The sequence below is a fragment of the Podarcis raffonei genome, chromosome 14 (assembly GCF_027172205.1).
Source record: "Podarcis raffonei isolate rPodRaf1 chromosome 14, rPodRaf1.pri, whole genome shotgun sequence".
Lineage (NCBI taxonomy): Eukaryota > Metazoa > Chordata > Lepidosauria > Squamata > Lacertidae > Podarcis > Podarcis raffonei.
In genome coordinates this window covers 11,163,111-11,181,880 of record NC_070615.1, presented here as the reverse complement: position 1 = coordinate 11,181,880, position 18,770 = coordinate 11,163,111, and positions in this window count along the sequence as shown.

Sequence of the window (18,770 nt, the reverse complement as noted above, 5' to 3'; positions counted from 1 at the left end):
CACCAAAAGAAGCAGCGATCCAGCATCTCCTCTTCCCCCTTTCCAAGTTGCAGGAAAACTTGCAACTTGCTGCTGCTGTATCATACGTTTTGCATATCTACAGTGGAGAAGAAGTGGAGGTAGAGATGCGAAGCTGCTGATTTGGGTGGCAGGCATAACGCGTACCACCCTTGGTGCAGATAAAACAGACACATGTGCAAGCATGTGCACACAAACGTTCATATACACACATGCACAAATCTGAATTAAATAAGTCACAAGCTACTATGCCTACAGGGTATATGGGTGCCTTATAGATTCTGCTTCCTTATGCTAGGCCTCTCCCTGGTGAAGAAGTGATTTAAGGTTTAGCTCTTTAAAAAATAGCTACATTAATCAAATGGCTGGATCCTGTATTACACACACACACACACGAGTGGGTGTTGTTGTCAGTTGTGTCATACTAGACCTGGGTTCCTCTTCCTGTTTAGCCACGAAGACCTTTTGTTGCTGGTCACCACTGGTCTAGATATAGAAACAGACCAAAATAAGACAGAATTTGTTTAAAAGTAGGACACACGTTGGGTTTAAATGTGAGTTCTGGTCTGGAAGGATGAAAGGCTGCTGCCTTAAGCTATGAAGAAAACTTTGCTTGGTCTTACAGGCAAAAGAACCTCAATCCACGTTCACACCATACAGCACAGTCATGGCTTCCCCCAGATAATTATGGGAGCTGTAGTTTGTTAAAAGTGCTAAGAGTTGTTGGGAGACCCCTATTCCCCTCAGAGAGCTAGAATTTCCAGACTTTCTGGTGAAGCGGCATTTATTGTTAAACCACTGGGAATTGTAGCTCTGTAAGGGGACCACAGGTCTTGTAGCGACTCTCAGCACACTTAAACTACAGCTCCCAGAATTGTTTGCGGGGAAAGCCATGACTCTTTAAAGTGGTATCATCATGTTGTAAATAATTGGTGAGGATGTGGCCTCGGCCTACCACGGAGATTCCCATTTAAGGCCCATCCCTCTCTGTCCATACAAAAATTTCCAGCTCCTTCAACTTCATCATCTCTAGGCCAAGTCATGGTCACCTCCATGACTTTTCTTGAGATTTTCACCATCCCATGTAAGCCTCCCCAAATCTTTGTTTCCACCTGTTGCCTGTTTTTTCTTTATTCCACACACACACACCTGCTGCATCAAAGCTGGGTGGTTCCACATACCTTATTTCCTTTAGCTTTGGGGGGAAATATATGCCAACCTAGCAGTTCGAAAGCACATCAAAGTGCAAGTAGATAAATAGGTACCGCTCTGGCGGGAAGGTAAACAGCATTTCCGTGCGCTGCTCTGTTCGCCAGAAGCGGCTTAGTCATGCTGGCCACATGACCTGGAAGCTGTACGCCGGCTTCCTCGGCCAATAAAGCGAGATGAGCACCGCAACCCCAGAGTCGGCTATGACTGGACCTAATGGTCAGGGGTCCCTTTACCTATACTGTTAATTTACCCTAAACTTGTGATCGGTTGACACCTGAGAAGCTTTCCTTATGACGTTCTTCTGTGTAATTGTAACGCCGTCTAATAAAATCCATGTGTTTTCCACTAGGGTTTTATTCCCCCCCTCCCTCAAAAATAATGCTGCTTTATAACTTGCTGGAATTTTGACCTGTTAATCTTCTTAGCAGCGTGACATCAGCAGAGGCATTGATCCCCTTAGTGAGGTTACTTGGGTATTACTTTGGTCTTTTCACATAACATAAGCCAGCTCAGAAGAGGCTGATGCTTCATTATGTAATATAGATTTAATGTAGCCTTTTTGCTTTGTCGTAGAGCAACCCCAGCGCATATCCGTGTTGAAATTCTGCTGGGAGTGTGGAGGGCAAGCTCTTGACCTGAGTGGAATATTACAGTTGCTCTGCGCACTTGATTGGCCGTCAGGGTGCTTCAGTTTTTCCTATGTTCTCTCAGGATTTTAACTTTGAATAACGTTTTCTTGTACGTTTTGTTTGTGTATGTTCACAGGACACTGTTCAACCTATGCAGGACAATTGGATATTTTCGGTTTCTCAAACCCTTGAACCCTTGATACTGTGATTTCAGTAGACATTTCCCACACACTTCCAGGACCATGAGGACCAGAAACTTCTCTCTCTCCCGTTTTTGTTTACACTCTGACTGTTACGACAGGGAGTACTGTGCCTAACAGCAAAACTCTATACTTATTTTAGATTCATAGAATACACTCTTAATTTTCCTCCCTAGAGCCATCTGAGTTCTAGACTACTGCCACTAGAGGGAAAAAACAAATTACACTCGTACCTTGGATCCCAAACACCTTGCGATATGAACATTTTGGCTCCCAAACGCTGCAATGTGAGTGTTCCGGTTTGCAAACGTTCTTTGGAACTCAAATGTCCACCGCGGGTTCTGCAGCTTCCAATTGGCTGCACGAGCTTTCTGCAGCCAATCAGAAGCCGTGCCTTGGTTTCTGAATGTTTTGGAAGTCGAAAGGGCTTCCAGAACGGATTCCGTTTGACTTAAGGGGTACGACTGTACTGTAAGTTTTAAAAAATCCTTTGTCCTCTTTAACACCTCCCAACCGCCATTTCTAAATTGAGATTGTCAATACTTCGGGTGCAGAGATACACTTTTTCTACGCAGTGCTCCGTAAAGCAGTGCATACACGGAGGGGGCTGTAACCATAATAACAGAAGATGGTAGCAGCAGCAGCACCCAAAGGACCCGGGAGTCACCCACACATGTCTTCTTTTTATTTGCATCTGTGCATGTATCCCAGTGTTTGCCAACTGTGACTCAGAAGAAAAAGAAAACAGAACCAGCTCTTGCCTAATCACCTGGATGCAATTCTTACAACAGTGAGGCTATATTAATATGGCACAACATATCAAGGTGATGCTGAGTCTGATACTTACTCTCGGTTTCTGGTTTACAGGTAAGCTCCCAAGTGCATTAGAAGCCAGAAGCTCTCTAGCCCCAATGAATCAATGGGCTCACCTTTTACTTTTTTCAAATTCAAGTGCACCACTTTCTCCTCATCTCTGCTTTCCTCCTGTTTTTCTCAAGGCATCTCGTCACTGCAGACATATTGGTTTAATAGCCATTATTTTGCCCTTTAATGATCCCTGACAATTGTACAGGCCGTGTGTGTATGTTTGTAGTTGTAGAGATCTTCCAAAGCAGGGTTTTCCACACCTACGCTAAACTTATTGACCGATTCATCGCAAGCCCTGACAGTTGACTTAGGACTCAGCTACATTAGTTTAAAAAAAGCGTTTTGAATGCGTTATAAACATGCAACACCAGATATGCGCTGGAGAGTTAAAAAAAATATGCGATTTTCCGTAGCATTTTCTTCTTTTGTTATAACAATTTAATTTCTGACTTACTTATTGCATTTCCCCCCCTATATGCAGAGCTACCCATAGTAGCAAACCATTATAACATCGCAGTGTTCCTTCCCTCCCCAAATCTTTCTCCTTTCTCTCTCTTTTTAAAAATAAAATAAAATAGACAAATCTGCCAGTGGTGTGTTTCCATCAGTTGAAAACTGCAGTGTTAACATTGTTTAGCTTTTCTTAAAAAAAATAAAATACAATTGTTAATAAAAATACACGAAGATGACTTACAGTTGCTTATACAAAACACATCGGTAAATCAGTGAATCTGAGGTTCTTTTCATGTGGCAGCAAATTAGGAATGCAAAGGTAGCAATAGGTTCTGATTATTACAGATTTAATCCTGCTCCAGTTTTAAGCTTCACATTAAATTGAATCGACTGCTGCATGCACAATTGAACACAAAAGTGCCATCCTGTGTCTTGCAATTGCATAATAAAATAATAATAATAATAATAATAATGATAATAAAATGTATACTAGTATATGTAAAATATGGACAAGTTGGGGGGGGGGGCATCCCTGTGTTTGCAATAAAGGTGGATCATAGTGATACCTTCCAGTTATGTGTCCTTTCAGTGGCAAGCCTAGGGTTTTGCCATTTCTGTAATCTCATAAATTTCACACACTGCTGGTTGGGGGAGGGGCACCCAAAGCAGTTTACAAAAAGGATAAAACAATACAATTATCAATAAGAATTAGGGACAATAATTTCATAGAATTGGAAGAGACCCTGAGGGTTATCTAGTCCAACCCCCGGCGATGCAGGAATCTCAGCATCTATGACAGATGGCCATCCAACCTCTGCTTAAAAACCTCCAAGGAAAGACAGTCCACCCTTTAACTTTTGAAAAGTTAAAATAACAATAAACTTAAAACAGATTAAAACTCGCATCCACTTTCTGTGAAGGGGCCTTGCCTGACATCAATCGGCGGGGAGTTCTGCAGTTTAGGTGCTAACTACACTAAAAAGATTGAGTTCTAGCAAATGCAAAATTGGTGATGTGTGGCACCTGTCTAGGTAAAGGGAAAGGGACCCCTGACCATTAGGTCCAGTCATGACCAACTCTGGGGTTGCGGTGCTCATCTCGCTTTATTGGCTGAGGGAGCCGGCGTACAGCTTCCAGGTCATGTGGCCAGCATGACTAAGCCCCTTCTGGCGAACCAGAGCAGCGCACAGAAACGCCGTTATCTTCCCACTGGAGCGGTACCTATTTATCTACTTGCACTTTGACGTGCTTTCGAACTGCTAGGTTGGCAGGAGCAGGGACCGAGCAATGGGAGCTCACCCCGTCACGGGGATTCGAACCGCCAACCTTCTGATCGGCAAGTCCTAGGCTCTGTGGTTTAACCCACAGCACCACCCGCATCCCTGGTGTCTAGATAATGTGCCTTTAAAATGAAGTTGCCTAGGCACGGCTGAAGAAATAAACAGTGGAATAATCTGGAGAGTTTAAAAGAGGCTCTGGCTGCTGCCACCGCTGTTGCTTGGCAGAGAACTTACTCTAAGACTCGATCAATCATTTTTCCATCTCTTTCTTTCCCCTCGAGTGGCAGGAGCGTCTGACTGTTGCTTTCTTTCCCTAATCCCTGGCGGAAGGGCCAAGGAACATGTTTTCCTAGTTTATTCCAGGCCACATATCTTCACACTTGCCTGAACATGAAAAGCTTACGGAAAGCAGCAGACCAGTCTTGGTCAGTAGGGTAGCGATCGCCTGCGTTTGCCAACGCTTGGGCGTTCTCAACACTTATGTAAGCTGAGCTGGTGTGGGGGGAGAAAGTCCCTTTTCTCTCAAAGTATTTGGCTTGCCTGGTTTATAGCAGGTAATCGTTTTATAGCTTCAGCGAATGCTTGCTTGCGATGGAACCTTGCGCATTGCAGGTGATTCTGGGGCGCCCAGTCAGTTCGTTCATGGCACTCGGTTGTAGCCCGTGAAACTGTCCCATCTGCACAAAGGCTTCTGCTTGTAAAATCGAACTTCTCCTCCCTCTGAGCACCACCTAGATCTGTTCTGGGGGTTCCCCCAACCTTCTGGAGCAGATTTGGGGTGCAGGGGGAAGAGAAGGGGAAGCTCAGGTAGAAGTTGTGGTGTAAACGGGGTGTCTTTGTCGAATGCGACCCAAAGGAGCTGAGCTTCTAATGCCTATTCTTTTCAGCAGATCTTCTTTGAGCAGGACTTCTCTCTCTCCTTCCCCTTTCCCTGTTTCTTTTGATAAAGTTTTATTAACACTTTTCAGAATACAAAAGGACCCACCCTACCTGTGGGGCCCACGGACCTACGGGACCGCCTCTCCTGGTATGCCCCGCGGAGGACCTTAAGGTCCACAAATAACAACACTTTGGAGGTCCTTAGCCTCAAGGAGGTTAGATTGGTTTCAACTAGGGCCAGGGCCTTTTCAGTACTGGCCCCGATGTGGTGGAACGCTCTGTCACAAGAGACCAGGGCTCTGCAGGACTTGACATCTTTCCGCAGGGCCTGCAAGACAGAGCTGTTCTGCCTGGCCTTTGGTTTGGACTTGGTCTGACCCTAATGTTTCCTTCCCCTTATGGTCTTGATTTATTGGCTACTTTAAAGTGAGGCTGCATTTCAAATTGCATTTTAACCTGTATTTTAAATTGGTTCCCCCCCCCCTTTTTCTCCTATTACGTTTTTACTGTGATTTTATTGGTGTTAGCCTCCCTGAGCCCAGCTCTGGCTGGGGAGAGTGGGGTATAAATAAATTTATTATTATTATTATTATTATTATTATTATTATTATTATTATTATTATTTTATTATAAAAGACAAGCTAATTGACACAAAGAATCATAAAAAAGAAAAGGAAAAAGAAGAATCCAGGGATCGTCTCTAACAATAAATCTTAACTTTTGTCCCACACAGAGTGTCTTCCCAGCTCTCACCTGGGAGCCTCTCTCTCATCTCCCAGCCTCCTGCATTGAGAGATCTCCCCTTCCCTGTCTCTCACACAGGGTCTGTACATCCGCTTCATCTGCTTGCAATTCTTACCCAAATACAGTAAGATAAAATGATAATAGAAATGGTAATAGAATACCAAGGTTAGGAAGATAAGAATAATAACAAAACAGAGAGAGAGAGAAAGATCGATAGAAGTGACTTCCAACTATCCATCCATTCTCTGAGCAGGAGTTAACATTGGAGGCAACCCACTATTCAGCCTTTGAATGAGCTGGGGGAGTGACACTGCACATTGGGTAGAGGAAAGACATTTAAGGTAGGGCTTGATGGGTTTCCACATGTGTTTATAAGTCCAGCCCACTTCATGCATACGTCCGTCTCAAGGGCGGGTGCATATTTTTTTAAAAAAATTGCATTATTTATTAATGCTTTTCATTCTGAAATACACACCTTCATATGCATTTTGTCCTAGAGCGTGCATTTTTGGTACATGTTTTGGTATGCATTTTGGAGCCAACGATGATATTGTGAAATTTGGAGAAGGATAACAACTGCATTCCAATCCATGCATTTGTTCGGGAAGGACAAATCGGGTCAGTTTGCTTTAAAAATACAGAAGGAACAAAATCCTCAAGCATCCCTAGGTGGAGTACATGTTTTGCATGCAAACGAGTGCCCTCGTTCAGTCGCTATCTATTAAGGATGAATGAAGGGTGAGGAGCTTGGGTTGTATGCCAATAAGTCCTGGGCAGTGTTGACCAAGTGAAATTAAAATCTAGGTTGGTCGAGTCCTTTAATTTAAGTGGGTCTAATCTAAGTAGGACACGGGTGGCGCTGTGGGTTAAACCACAGAGCCTAGGACTTGCCAATCAGATGGTCAGTGGTTCGAATCCCTGCAACGGGGTGAGCTCCCGTTGCTCGGTCCCAGCTCCTGCCAACCTAGCAGTTCGAAAGCACGTCAAAGTGCAAGTAGATAAATAGGTACCACTCCGGCAGGAAGGTAAACGGTGTTTCTGTGTGCTGCTCTGGTTCTCCAGAAGCGGCTTAGTCATGCTGGACACATGACCCGGAAGCTGTACGCTGGCTCCCTCAGCCAATAAAGCGAGATGAGCGCCACAACCCCAAAGTCGGCCACGACTGGACCTAATGGTCAGGGGTCCCTTTACCCTTTACCTTTAATCTAAGTAGGTGGAGCAGGAACCAGCAAGCCATTCCAGTATCCTTGCCAAGAAAACTCCATGGACAAAGACAACAGGCATATAAAAGTGCCTGGCGTGCTCTGGTCCATCGGGTCACGAAGAATCGGACACGACTAAATGACTAAACAACAACAATCTAAGTAGGACTAACAGAGGATTAGGGATGAAAGAGCATAGAATCAGAGAGTTGCAAGGGACCATGAGGATCATCTAGTCCAGCTTTTCTCAACTTGTGGGTCCCCAGATGTTGTTGAACTACAACTCCCATAACCCCCAGCTAGCAAAGCCAGAGCTCAGGGATGATGGGAGTTGTAGTCCAACAACATCTGGGGACCCACAGGTTGAGAACTGCTGATCTAGTCCAACCCCCTGCAATGCAGGAATATGCAACTGTCCCGTACAGGGATCAAACCTGCAACCTTGGCATTATCAGCACCATACTCTAACCAACTGAGCTATCCAGGTGGATGGATTAGTTCACATTTAAAAGTAAATCTATCAACTCTGCACTTTCGGACATGAGAGCTGAAGCACAGCCACTCTTCAAAATTCACAGTCACCCAACTTTAGCGATCTGGTTCTCCAACCAACCATTGTTTACAAAAAATGCATGTATTAGGGGAAAGGGTGCATGGAAATGAATGTAGTAGTGAAAATAACATACAAAAATGCATCGCATTAAGAAAATTGCTTGCAAAAATGTGTACGTTAGTCAAAACTGCATTAAAAAATGTGTTTATTTGCGGAAATTTGAGCAAAACACTGATGAGTTTCCACAAGGATGTAAATAATAATAATAATAATAATAATAATAATAATAATAATAATAATAATTGTGAATTGCTGCAGAAATCCTGGACAACTGAAATCATGACTAGAAAAATGAGAAACTGAGAAAACCTTAACTGATGGATCTTTCCATCCTTTTATTGGACACAATCCCCTAATACAGGATTTTGAAGTGGACAAGAAACCAGTGTAGGGGTTCACTCAAGATGTGCATTCAAGAAGGCCTGTCAGGTGATTGTACAAAGGTGATGCACCTTGATGGGACAGAGGATGGCTGGGGGGATCATATCAGAAGTTCCAACAGCATTGTTTTCGATAAGAAAAATCAAGGTAACTTCCTTAAGATGAAGAAATCTGCACTTTGTCCAAGACATTTGGATGGCAGCACATCCTATCTAAATTAAAGCATAATGATTAGCCATCTATGATGCTTTCTGCAGTGATAAGATAAAAAGTCTCCAGGAAGCTTATTTGCTTAAGGCTGCTGGAGTATTTAATCTCTGAGCCCCACTGAATCGGGTTGAATTTCAGCGCCAGACAAGTTCAACGCTCCCTCTGTCTTGGCACCTTGGTCCAAACCGTGCGATGCTTGCCATTAAGAAGTGTACAAAGGTGCCATTTTCCTCCCTATATTGTTCAGATTCTGACGGGTCATGTTGCATTTTGAACGAGGAGTTGTGCGTCTTTGGAGAAAGAAATGAGATGACAAGCCAACTTAACTATGGCAATTCTCTCCGCCTCCCCCTGCCTTGCCCAGCTTCCCTGTCCCCCTCCCCCTTTGTATGATGGCTTGGGGTGGGAGAAAAAGAGCAAAAAGCAAAACTTACTCTGGGCAGCTCAGCTGCAGGAATTCCAGGTTGTCAACCCAATAAGGATGTTTTCCACTTCCGCACAAGCAAGTGGGCCTTTTGTAGAGTTGGAAAAGACACTAGCGGTGGCACAAATCTTTCAACTCACAGGATCTCTGTACTGATGTGAGCAATTGGGGAAAGATTGGGCAACATGTTCTAACACACTGGTTTTCCTTTTTAAAAAAAACATAATTTTTATTGAGTTTTCCATATTTCATTACATTTTCATTACACAAATGCATAACTTAAAGCATTGCTCAAACAAAGCATCAACCTCCTTCCCTCCCTCTTTCTGACTTCCAAACATCTTTTACAAATTCTTCACATTTCTATAGCCACTTTTTTACCTAATATCTTCTTTTGACATTCACCTCCTTATATGTAAATCAGCTTCTTATTTTCACATTACCAAACGTTTTCAAATGTTTACAGTTTTCTTTCATATAAAATATAAATTTGCTCCAGTCCTTTTGAAACAGTTCGTCACGCCAGTTCCAGATCTCCTAACACACTGGTTTTCCAACTGTATGTGGTTTTCTCTGAATGAGCAAACCTGGTGTTCCTCAGAAGCCTACTGGAGTTGGAGAACAGCCTTTACCAAAGGTGTCATGGGCTTTGAAGACACCCGAACTCAGGACGAAAGGGAGAAACATGCTAAGAGGAAGGCACGCTTGACAAATCCACACCATGATCAACTCCCGCCTGGAAACCAATGTCCCCACTGTGGAAGGACGTGTGGATCCAGAATTGGCCTCCACAGTCACTTACGGACCCATTGTTAAAACCGTGTTTATGGAAGAGAATCTTACTCGGCTACGAGTGATTGCCAAAGAAGAAGAAGAAGAAGACTGGAGATTCCTCCTTGAGATCACTAATGGCAGGTGAGTTTTTCTGAAAGTCAGCCTGCCTGCCACTATTGATCTTCCCCACTGGGCCGCAAGACTGTGGAGGACATGGGCGTGCTCTAGAGGAGACATGAAAACCATAGATTCATAGGATTGTAGAGTTGGAAGGGATTCCAAGGGTTATATAGTCCAACCTCCTGGTGCAAAGCAGCTGAAAATCAGGTATGAGACAGTGGCAGAGTCGTTTACCTGCAGCCCAAGTAGATCTTCGCCAGCGTGGTACATTATTACATGAGCACTGCCGCACAGCATTTCATATTTTCATTCACATATATTCATTCAAAATAAGATGGGTTCATGAAACAATTCTATATTCTCCCACCATGCTGACGAAGATCTACAAAACAGCAGTCAATATCCGGAATCTCTGTTCAGTGTTGGACATTGTATTTGCTGAACACACAAAGCTTCACAGCTTATCAGTCATCATACAAAGTTTGGTACCTCCCTTCATTCAAAGACTTTCAGAGACTTCAGGTCTAAGATTTCATTTTGAACTTGTTATTGTTTGAAGGAATTCAAAAAGATTGTCTATTACGTATGTATACGGTCATCGTGTTGCCTAAACATTGTTGACGTTCTCTTTTGCAACACAGGGGTTCGTTTGGATACTTTTCAGGGTTTCAGGCAGGAATTTCTCCCAGTCCTAGCTGGAGATCCGAGAGATTGAACCTGGGACCTTCTAGGTGCAAAGAAATGCTCGACCCCTGAACTATGGCCCTTCCCCATCGAGTGACTGTAGGACAGCGAGTTGATCCGGTCAACTTCAGGGAGAAGTGGTGGAGTCCCTTGTGGCTTTTATGCAGGGGTGTCTTACCCATAGAGGCTAGTGGCGCCAGGGCGCCAAGTTCTGGAGGGCACATGGGAAGAGGCGGAGGCTGGCATCAGCTCGCCACCCGTGCCTGCCTCCGCCATGCCGCCCGCTCTGAAGCAGCACTGCGCCCGGAGCCTCCGTCTGCCGTGATCACGGTGGCACAAAGCGGCCAGCTGAGCCAGGAGGCATCGCGTCCGGCCTCCACCTCTTCCCTGCCAGAGGAGTTGCCCTCCAGCTGTTGCCCGCCTCCTCCAGCCCCACCGCCAGCGCCGCCCTCCCTAAAAAACCTCTGGGAAAAGGCGAGGGGGCGCTGGAGGGAGCTTTGCACCACGGCGCCGGATATGCGTAAGACGGCCCTGCTTTTATGATTCCTTTTCCAGAAATCGCAAGGTATTCAAGCAGGAATCTGCATCTCTGAAGTCCCTTCACCAGAAGCAGCTGGCAGCAGACTTGCAGAAAGCAGGATTGCAGAAGGCCAATCGGAGAAATATTTGTTCTGTTTATCAGTCACCCCCAAACAATGGTTCTCGGGGAGTCATGCAAAACACATAATCTGGCCTCTGGAAGTTTTTGTGTTAGTATTAAAGCGGAATAATAATAATTTATTATTTATACCTCGCCCATCTGGCTAGGTTTCCCCAGCCACTCTGGGCGGCTTCCAACAGAACACTAAAATACAATAACCTATTAAACATTAAAAGCTTCCCTAAACAGGGCTGCCTTCAGATGTCTTCTAAAAGTTTGGTAGTAGTTTTTCTCTTTGAGATCTGGTCGGAGGGCGTTCCACAGGGCGGGCGCCACTACCGAGAAGGCCCTCTGCCTGGTTCCCTGTAACTTGGCTTCTTGCAGCGAGGGAACCACCAGAAGACCCTCAGCGCCGGACCTCAGTGTCCGGGCAGAACGATGGAGGTGGAGACGCTCCTTCAGGTATACTGGGCCAATTTTTATTGGACAACAGAAGTCAGTATGGATGAGACTGTGTTCTGCCTTCACTGTTGGAGACAGCACTGTGCCTTGTAATACTAGTTGCAGGTGGAGAAGATGCTTTAGTGCTGAGGCTCTGCTTTTGAGCTGCCCATAGACATCTGTTTGGCTACAGTGAGAACAGGATTGTGGACTCGATGGGTCTCTGGTCTGATCCAGCAGGGCTCCTCTTATGACAGTACTGAGCTACATGGACCAAGCATCTGATGTGATATAAAACAGCTTTCCATTTTCTTAAGTGTTTCTGTTCCTAATTGATATTGGCACATAATGATGCTCATTTCCAAGCTGGGGGCTTTTGTAAAAGCACCTTTTGGCAGATCATAATTTTAAATCTCCCCCTGCACTGGAAATAGGACCAAATGTTTCCTTGAAAACATACAACTGAATGTTGAGAGAGCTTAAGCAGACCTGATCTCATGAGATTCCTAAAGCGTTCATGACTTTTTTCTTTGCTTTTTGCCATTCAGAAGGTGTGCGTTCTTGGGAAACCGCTGAGGCTGTTTTCAAAATAGGCTTTAATTGAACCCATTTCCCTTTTTTCCTCTCCTGTAACTGGGCCACAGATAACTCTGCATTACTGGGAGAAAGTAGAAAGTTAATTGCACAGCAATTTCAGGTTATGCTTACTTTCCAAGGGCTTTAATTTAATTATTGCAAATTAGACTTCGAAGCCACATGAGGTATTGCTCAGTTTCAGGTTTGAGATTAAGCCTCCATGAAAATAGCATTTGGGGAGGGGGAAGGTCAGTCTAGACATACATAAATCCTGCAGCATGATTCACTAAAAATGTAAACCATTGTAAGTATATCAACAGTCAAGTGGGGTGTACGTGACTGGGCAGAAGGGGCAATAAACACTTTTTCAGCCAGCGAAAAAGATCAATGAAAATAACAGTATCCCTGTTCTCAGGCTTACAAAATAAAAAGACACAGCAGAAAAGGAAAAAGGGATGGGGAGGGAAGAAGAAAGAAAGCAAACTAGGGTGTCAATCCTTAATGTTTCAAGGTTCTTATAACACTGAAACCTGGTGGGATAAGTCCCACGATTGGAATGTAATAATGGAGGGATACAATCTATTTCAGAGAAACAGACCAGACAAGAAAGGAGGAGGAGTGGCGTTATATGTCAGGGATGTGTATACCTGTGAAGAGATCCAAGATTTAGAACCTCAAAGCCAAAGTGAGAGCATTTGGGTCAAAATTAAGGGAGAGAAGAATAACAGTGACCTCATTGTGGGAGTTTACTATAGATCCCCAAGCCAAACGGAGGACATAGATGATGCCTTCCTGGAACAGATGGCCAAGCATGCAAAAGGAAGGGAGATAGTAGTAATGGGGGACTTCAATTACCCGGATATTTGTTGGCTGTCAAACTCAGCCAAGAGGATAAGGTCAAACAGATTCCTCACTGGCCTTGCAGACAACTTCATTGTCCAGAAAGTGGGAGAAGCAACAAGAGGAACAGCCATTTTAGATCTGGTCCTAACCAATGTTGATGACCTGGTTAGTGGGGTAGAAGTGGAAGGATCATTAGGCGCGAGTGATCATGCTCTTCTGAAGTTTACTATACAGCGGAAAGGAGCAGCCAAGCATACTAGGACTCAATTTCTTGACTTTAAGAAAGCCGACTTCATAAAACTTAGGGAAGTGCTGGGTGAGATCCCATAGACAGTAATACTAAAAGGAAAGGGAGTTCATGATGGCTGGGAGTTTGTTAAGAGGGAGATAGTAAAAGCACAACTTCAGGCAATACCAATGAGACGGAAACATGGAAGGTGCCTAAAGAAGCCAGGGTGGCTATCTAAAGAACTTTTAACTGAGTTAAGATTAAAAAAGGATGTGTACAAAAAATGGAAAAGGGGGGAAAGGCTTTTATGGGTATGTTCGTAGCAAAAGGAAAAACAAAGAAACAGTGGGGTCACTCAGAGGAGAAGATGGTGAAATGCAAACAGGGGACACAGAAAGGGCTGAACTCCTCAATGCCTTCTTTGCCTCAGTCTTCTCCGATAAAGAAAACAATGCCCGACCTGAAGAATTTGGAGCAAATTATTCAGCAGAGGAAACACAGCCCAGAATAACTAAGGAGATAGTACAAGAATACTTGGCTAGTCTAGATGTATTCAAGTCTCCAGGGCCAGATGAACTGCATCCAAGAGTATTAAAAGAACTGGCAGATGTGATCTCAGAACCACTGGCAGTCATCTTTGAGAATTCCTGGAGAACAGGCGAAGTCCCGGCAGACTGGAGGAGGGCAAATGTTGTCCCTATTTTCAAAAAGGGGAAAAGAGAGGACCCAAATAATTACCGCCCAGTCAGTCTGACATCAATACCAGGGAAGATTCTGGAGCAGATCATTAAGGAAACAGTCTGTGAGCACCTAGAAAGGAATGCTGTGATCACCAATAGTCAGCATGGATTTCTGAAAAATAAGTCATGTCAGACGAACCTGATCTCGTTTTTTGACAGAATTACAAGCCTGGTAGATGAAGGGAACGCAGTGGATGTAGCCTACCTTGATTTCAGCAAGGCATTTGACAAGGTGCCCCATGATATTCTTGTAAAGAAGCTGGTAAAATGCGGTCTTGACTATGCTACCACTCAGTGGATTTGTAACTGGCTGACTGACCGAACCCAAAGGGTGCTCATCAATGGTTCCTCTTCATCCTGGAGAAGAGTGACTAGTGGGGTGCCACAGGGTTCTGTCTTGGGCCCAGTCTTATTCAACATCTTTATCAACGACTTGGATGATGGACTCAAGGGCATCCTGATCAAATTTGCAATGACACCAAACTGGGAGGGGTGGCTAACACCCCAGAGGACAGGATCACACTTCAAAACAACCTTGACAGATTAGAGAACTGGGCCAAAACAAACAAGATGAATTTTAACAGGGAGAAATGTAAAGTATTGCACTTGGGCAAAAAAAATGAGAGGCACAAATACAAGATGGGTGACACCTGGCTTGAGAGCACTACATGTGAAAAGGATCTAGGAGTCTTGGTGGACCACAAACTTGACATGAGCCAACAGTGTGACGCGGCAGCTGAAAAAGCCAATGCAATTCTGGGCTGCGTCAATAGGAGTATAGCATCTAGATCAAGGGAAGTAATAGTGCCACTGTATTCTGCTCTGGTCAGACCTCACCTGGAGTACTGTGTCCAGTTCTGGGCACCACAGTTCAAGAAGGACACTGACAAACTGGAACATGTCCAGAGGAGGGCAACCAAAATGGTCAAAGGCCTGGAAACGATGCCTTATGAGGAACGGCTAAGGGAGCTGGGCATGTTTAGCCTGGAGAAGAGGAGGTTAAGGGGTGATATGATAGCCATGTTCAAATATATAAAAGGATGTCACATAGAGGAGGGAGAAAGGTTGTTTTCTGCTGCTCCAGAGAAGCGGACACGGAGCAATGGATCCAAACTGCAGCAAAGAAGATTCCACCTAAACATTAGGAAGAACTTCCTGACAGTAAGAGCTGTTCGACAGTGGAATTTGCTGCCAAGGAGTGTGGTGGAGTCTCCTTCTTTGGAGGTCTTTAAGCAGAGGCTTGACAACCATATGTCAGGAGTGCTCTGATGGTGTTTCCTGCTTGGCAGGGGGTTGGACTCAATGGCCCTTGTGGTCTCTTCCAACTCTATGATTCTATGATTCTATGAACTAGATTAGATGGAAATGGACTGCTCCTTATTAAACAATAACAAAAACAGATGTGGGTGGGTTCCTGAGAAATATCCTGAGTGATTGCGATGCATCTGGAAATTGTGAATCTTACAGGGCAAGTCTTTGGCTTCTTGCCACTCCAAATGCAGCAAGTGGGGTTGATACCACCAATCCCAGAGCAGATGGTCCTTTTGCTCTACCTTGCACTGCAGGTGGAGCTGACAGCCTCTGGAAGGCGAAAGAGGGTCGCAGGCCAGCTGTTGGGAAGTTAGAAAACTTGCTTCTGTCTCACATGATTACAAATCGGCTTGGCCTTGCTCCATATGGGAAAGGTTTGTTCTGAACAGCGAGAGAGGGGAGCTTGTTTAAAATGGCCCAGATAGGGTTTAACTTGCTCATATCTGATCTAACAATAGAACATTATGTTCAGAGTACAGAGAGAAAGTGTGCAGGAACTCTCAGTGTATCGTAATGGGTGGCAGCAGAACAGGGAAGGTTCCTGCAGCAAACACACAGCACCTTTTGGGTCTGGTTTTTGTTTTTAAGCAGTACTGGCAAACCAAAAATCCATTAAACTCTCTTCTCCAAATAGGAACTTCTGGCAGTAAGTTGCTTTTCTGCCCCAGCTGCTTAGACTTGCCACCGTGGCAGGATATCCCTGAGGCATCTTGACTCTGCAACATCTCAGCCGTGATCAAGACCTGATGTTTGCTAGAGCTTTTCATTGCTGTCATGTCCCAAAGCATCAGAAAACGAAAATGGAAATGTACAGCCAGGATTTTGCAGAGTGGGGTGGTGCAGTTATTGCTGCATTCTGAATTTGGGGAGGAGGGATCCTGTACTATTCCATATGAAAACAAACATATAGGGTCTAGATTAGGTGTTTCACTTATAGGCAAAGGTTTGTAGGTGCAGAGAGTGTTTTGTTTGAAATGAAGAGCATTTCGACACCGAGTTCCCCAAAAACCTCTGCTTGCTGCTTTTGATGTCCCAGTTTTCAGCTCAAGATGCTGAAGTCAGGGATCTTGAACTACAGAACATCTCCTTTATTCAGGTACAGCTGCTCAAAACTGACCTAGCCATTTTGAGGCTAATAATAATAATTTAGAAAATAACCCCAGCTGCTGGAAGTGGTGGATTTTTATTTTATTTTTTTGTTTCAACTTGAGTGCCCTTGTCTTCGATCCCTGAATGACAAAAAGGCCTGAGCCCAGGAAATATTGGAATCCTCAATGACTGGGGTTTTGCTTCAGTTTGTTTGTCTGTTCCGTCAAATGCCCTTAATTCCCCCTCTCACTGGGTTGGATGGAAGAAAAACGTTTTATGCAATCAGTTATTCAAGCTTTAAAATGTAAGCCTTTGCTGAGCACAGGGCTAATCCTTTGGCCAATATATACATAGTTTGGCTTGGCTGCTTTCATACAGGATTTTCTCAGGCTCCATTTATGTAACAGTTGGAAAAGCTGAATGAAAATAACAAGGGTTATGTAGTAATCTTAGTGAAAGCAAAGGCTAAGCCAGACAAATTAAAAGGGATTTTTATTTTATTTTTATTGAACAAAATATATTCAGGTTTTAAAAGGATGCTTTCTTGTCTTGTGAATTAATTGATGTTTGGCTGACCATCCTTGTCTGACCTTCCCTCTTTCAATACCGACCTGACATTACAGGGAAAGAAACAGACAAATGATACACATCCTAATTCTGTTTGGACCTATCCCTGAGTCCAATCTTTTGATGGCTAAGCTTCATTTGCTTGAATAATAGAGGCCAAATATGCACCATACATTTAAAGCAGTATTATATCACATGAAGGGACGCGGGTGGCGCTGTGGGTTAAACCACAGAATCTAGGCCTTGCCAATCAGAAGGTTGGCGGTTCAAATCCCCACGACGGGGTGAGGTCCCGTTGCTTGGTCCCTGCTCCTGCCAACCTAGCAGTTTGAAAGTACGTCAAAGTGCAAGTAGATAAATAGGTGCCACTCCGGCGGGAAGGTAAACAGTGTTTCCGTGCGCTGCTCTGGTTCGCCAGAAGCGGCTTAGTCATGCTGGCCACATGACCCGGAAGCTGTACGCTGGTTCCCTCGGCCAATAAAGCGAGATGAGCGCCGCAACCCCAGAGTCAGCCATGACTGGACCTAATGGTCAGGGGTCCCTTTACCCTTTACCTATATCACATGAACAGTCGAAACATCTTGGGAACTGTTGCTTGTTAAGGGAGCTGAGAGTTGTCAGGAGAGCGCTGTTTTCCTCCCGGAGCTACAATATCCGAGTTCCCTGGAAAGAGAGATTGATTTACCCTCAAAACCCTTAAACTACAGTTCCCATGATTCTTTGTGTGAAGCCATGACTGTTCGGAGCACAATGCAGATGGTGTCAAAGAGTCAACCCCTTTGCAAGGCAGGAGGGGAAGAAAATCGGAGCAAATTGGCTGCACCCATGGGACCTCCTTGGCCCCACCCATGTGACCTTACTGGGAAAGATCAGAGGGAGAAGATCTGGACCCAGGCTCCTAGTGGTGGGAAACTGACTGCACCCCAGAGGAGGGAATGAGCTGGGAGGTACTGGAGGCTTGGAACGTGATGGATGATGAAAAGGAAGAAACATACACAGAGCAGAGACAGGAATCCACAGGAACTCCTTGGCCACAGGCCACCCCCACTAGGTTCAGGCTTTACTAATCATCATTGGTGTTATGTACTGAAGTTCTCACCCTGGGCCAGCAGGGGGATACTGTAGATAGTTATGCAAATAAGGGATCGAAAGTGACGTTCAGTGATTGGATAGTTTTAGAAAATTGTTACAGTTACGTTGTACTGGAGCTCTATATAAGCAGGCTGACTGAACCCTTCAGTTCAGTTCTGTTCTGGCCTGTGAATAAACAAGAGCTGTTTGAAGAATCGCTGTGTCGTCTGATATGTTCACCCACAACTTAACAATTGGCCTCCACCCTAGGGAGAAACACAAAAAAAGACTTCTCTTGATCTTAGGGAGCAGGCAGAATGGAATCCTTCGGGTACCCTGAAACCAAGCTACTGGGGTCTTTAAAGGTATTCACTGATATTTTGAATAATGTCAGTATCAGAGAAGGCACTCATGGAAGACTGCCAGGGAATACTTCTCTGAGCAGGAAGCGCTGAAAGCCAATATATATCTCTATTCTGCACTGAGATTTTCTTGCCCCCTCTGTCGCAGATGAATAGAGTCTTGGAAAGAGAACGATGGCCCCCTGTTGTGGAACAGGCTTCCTGGTGAAAC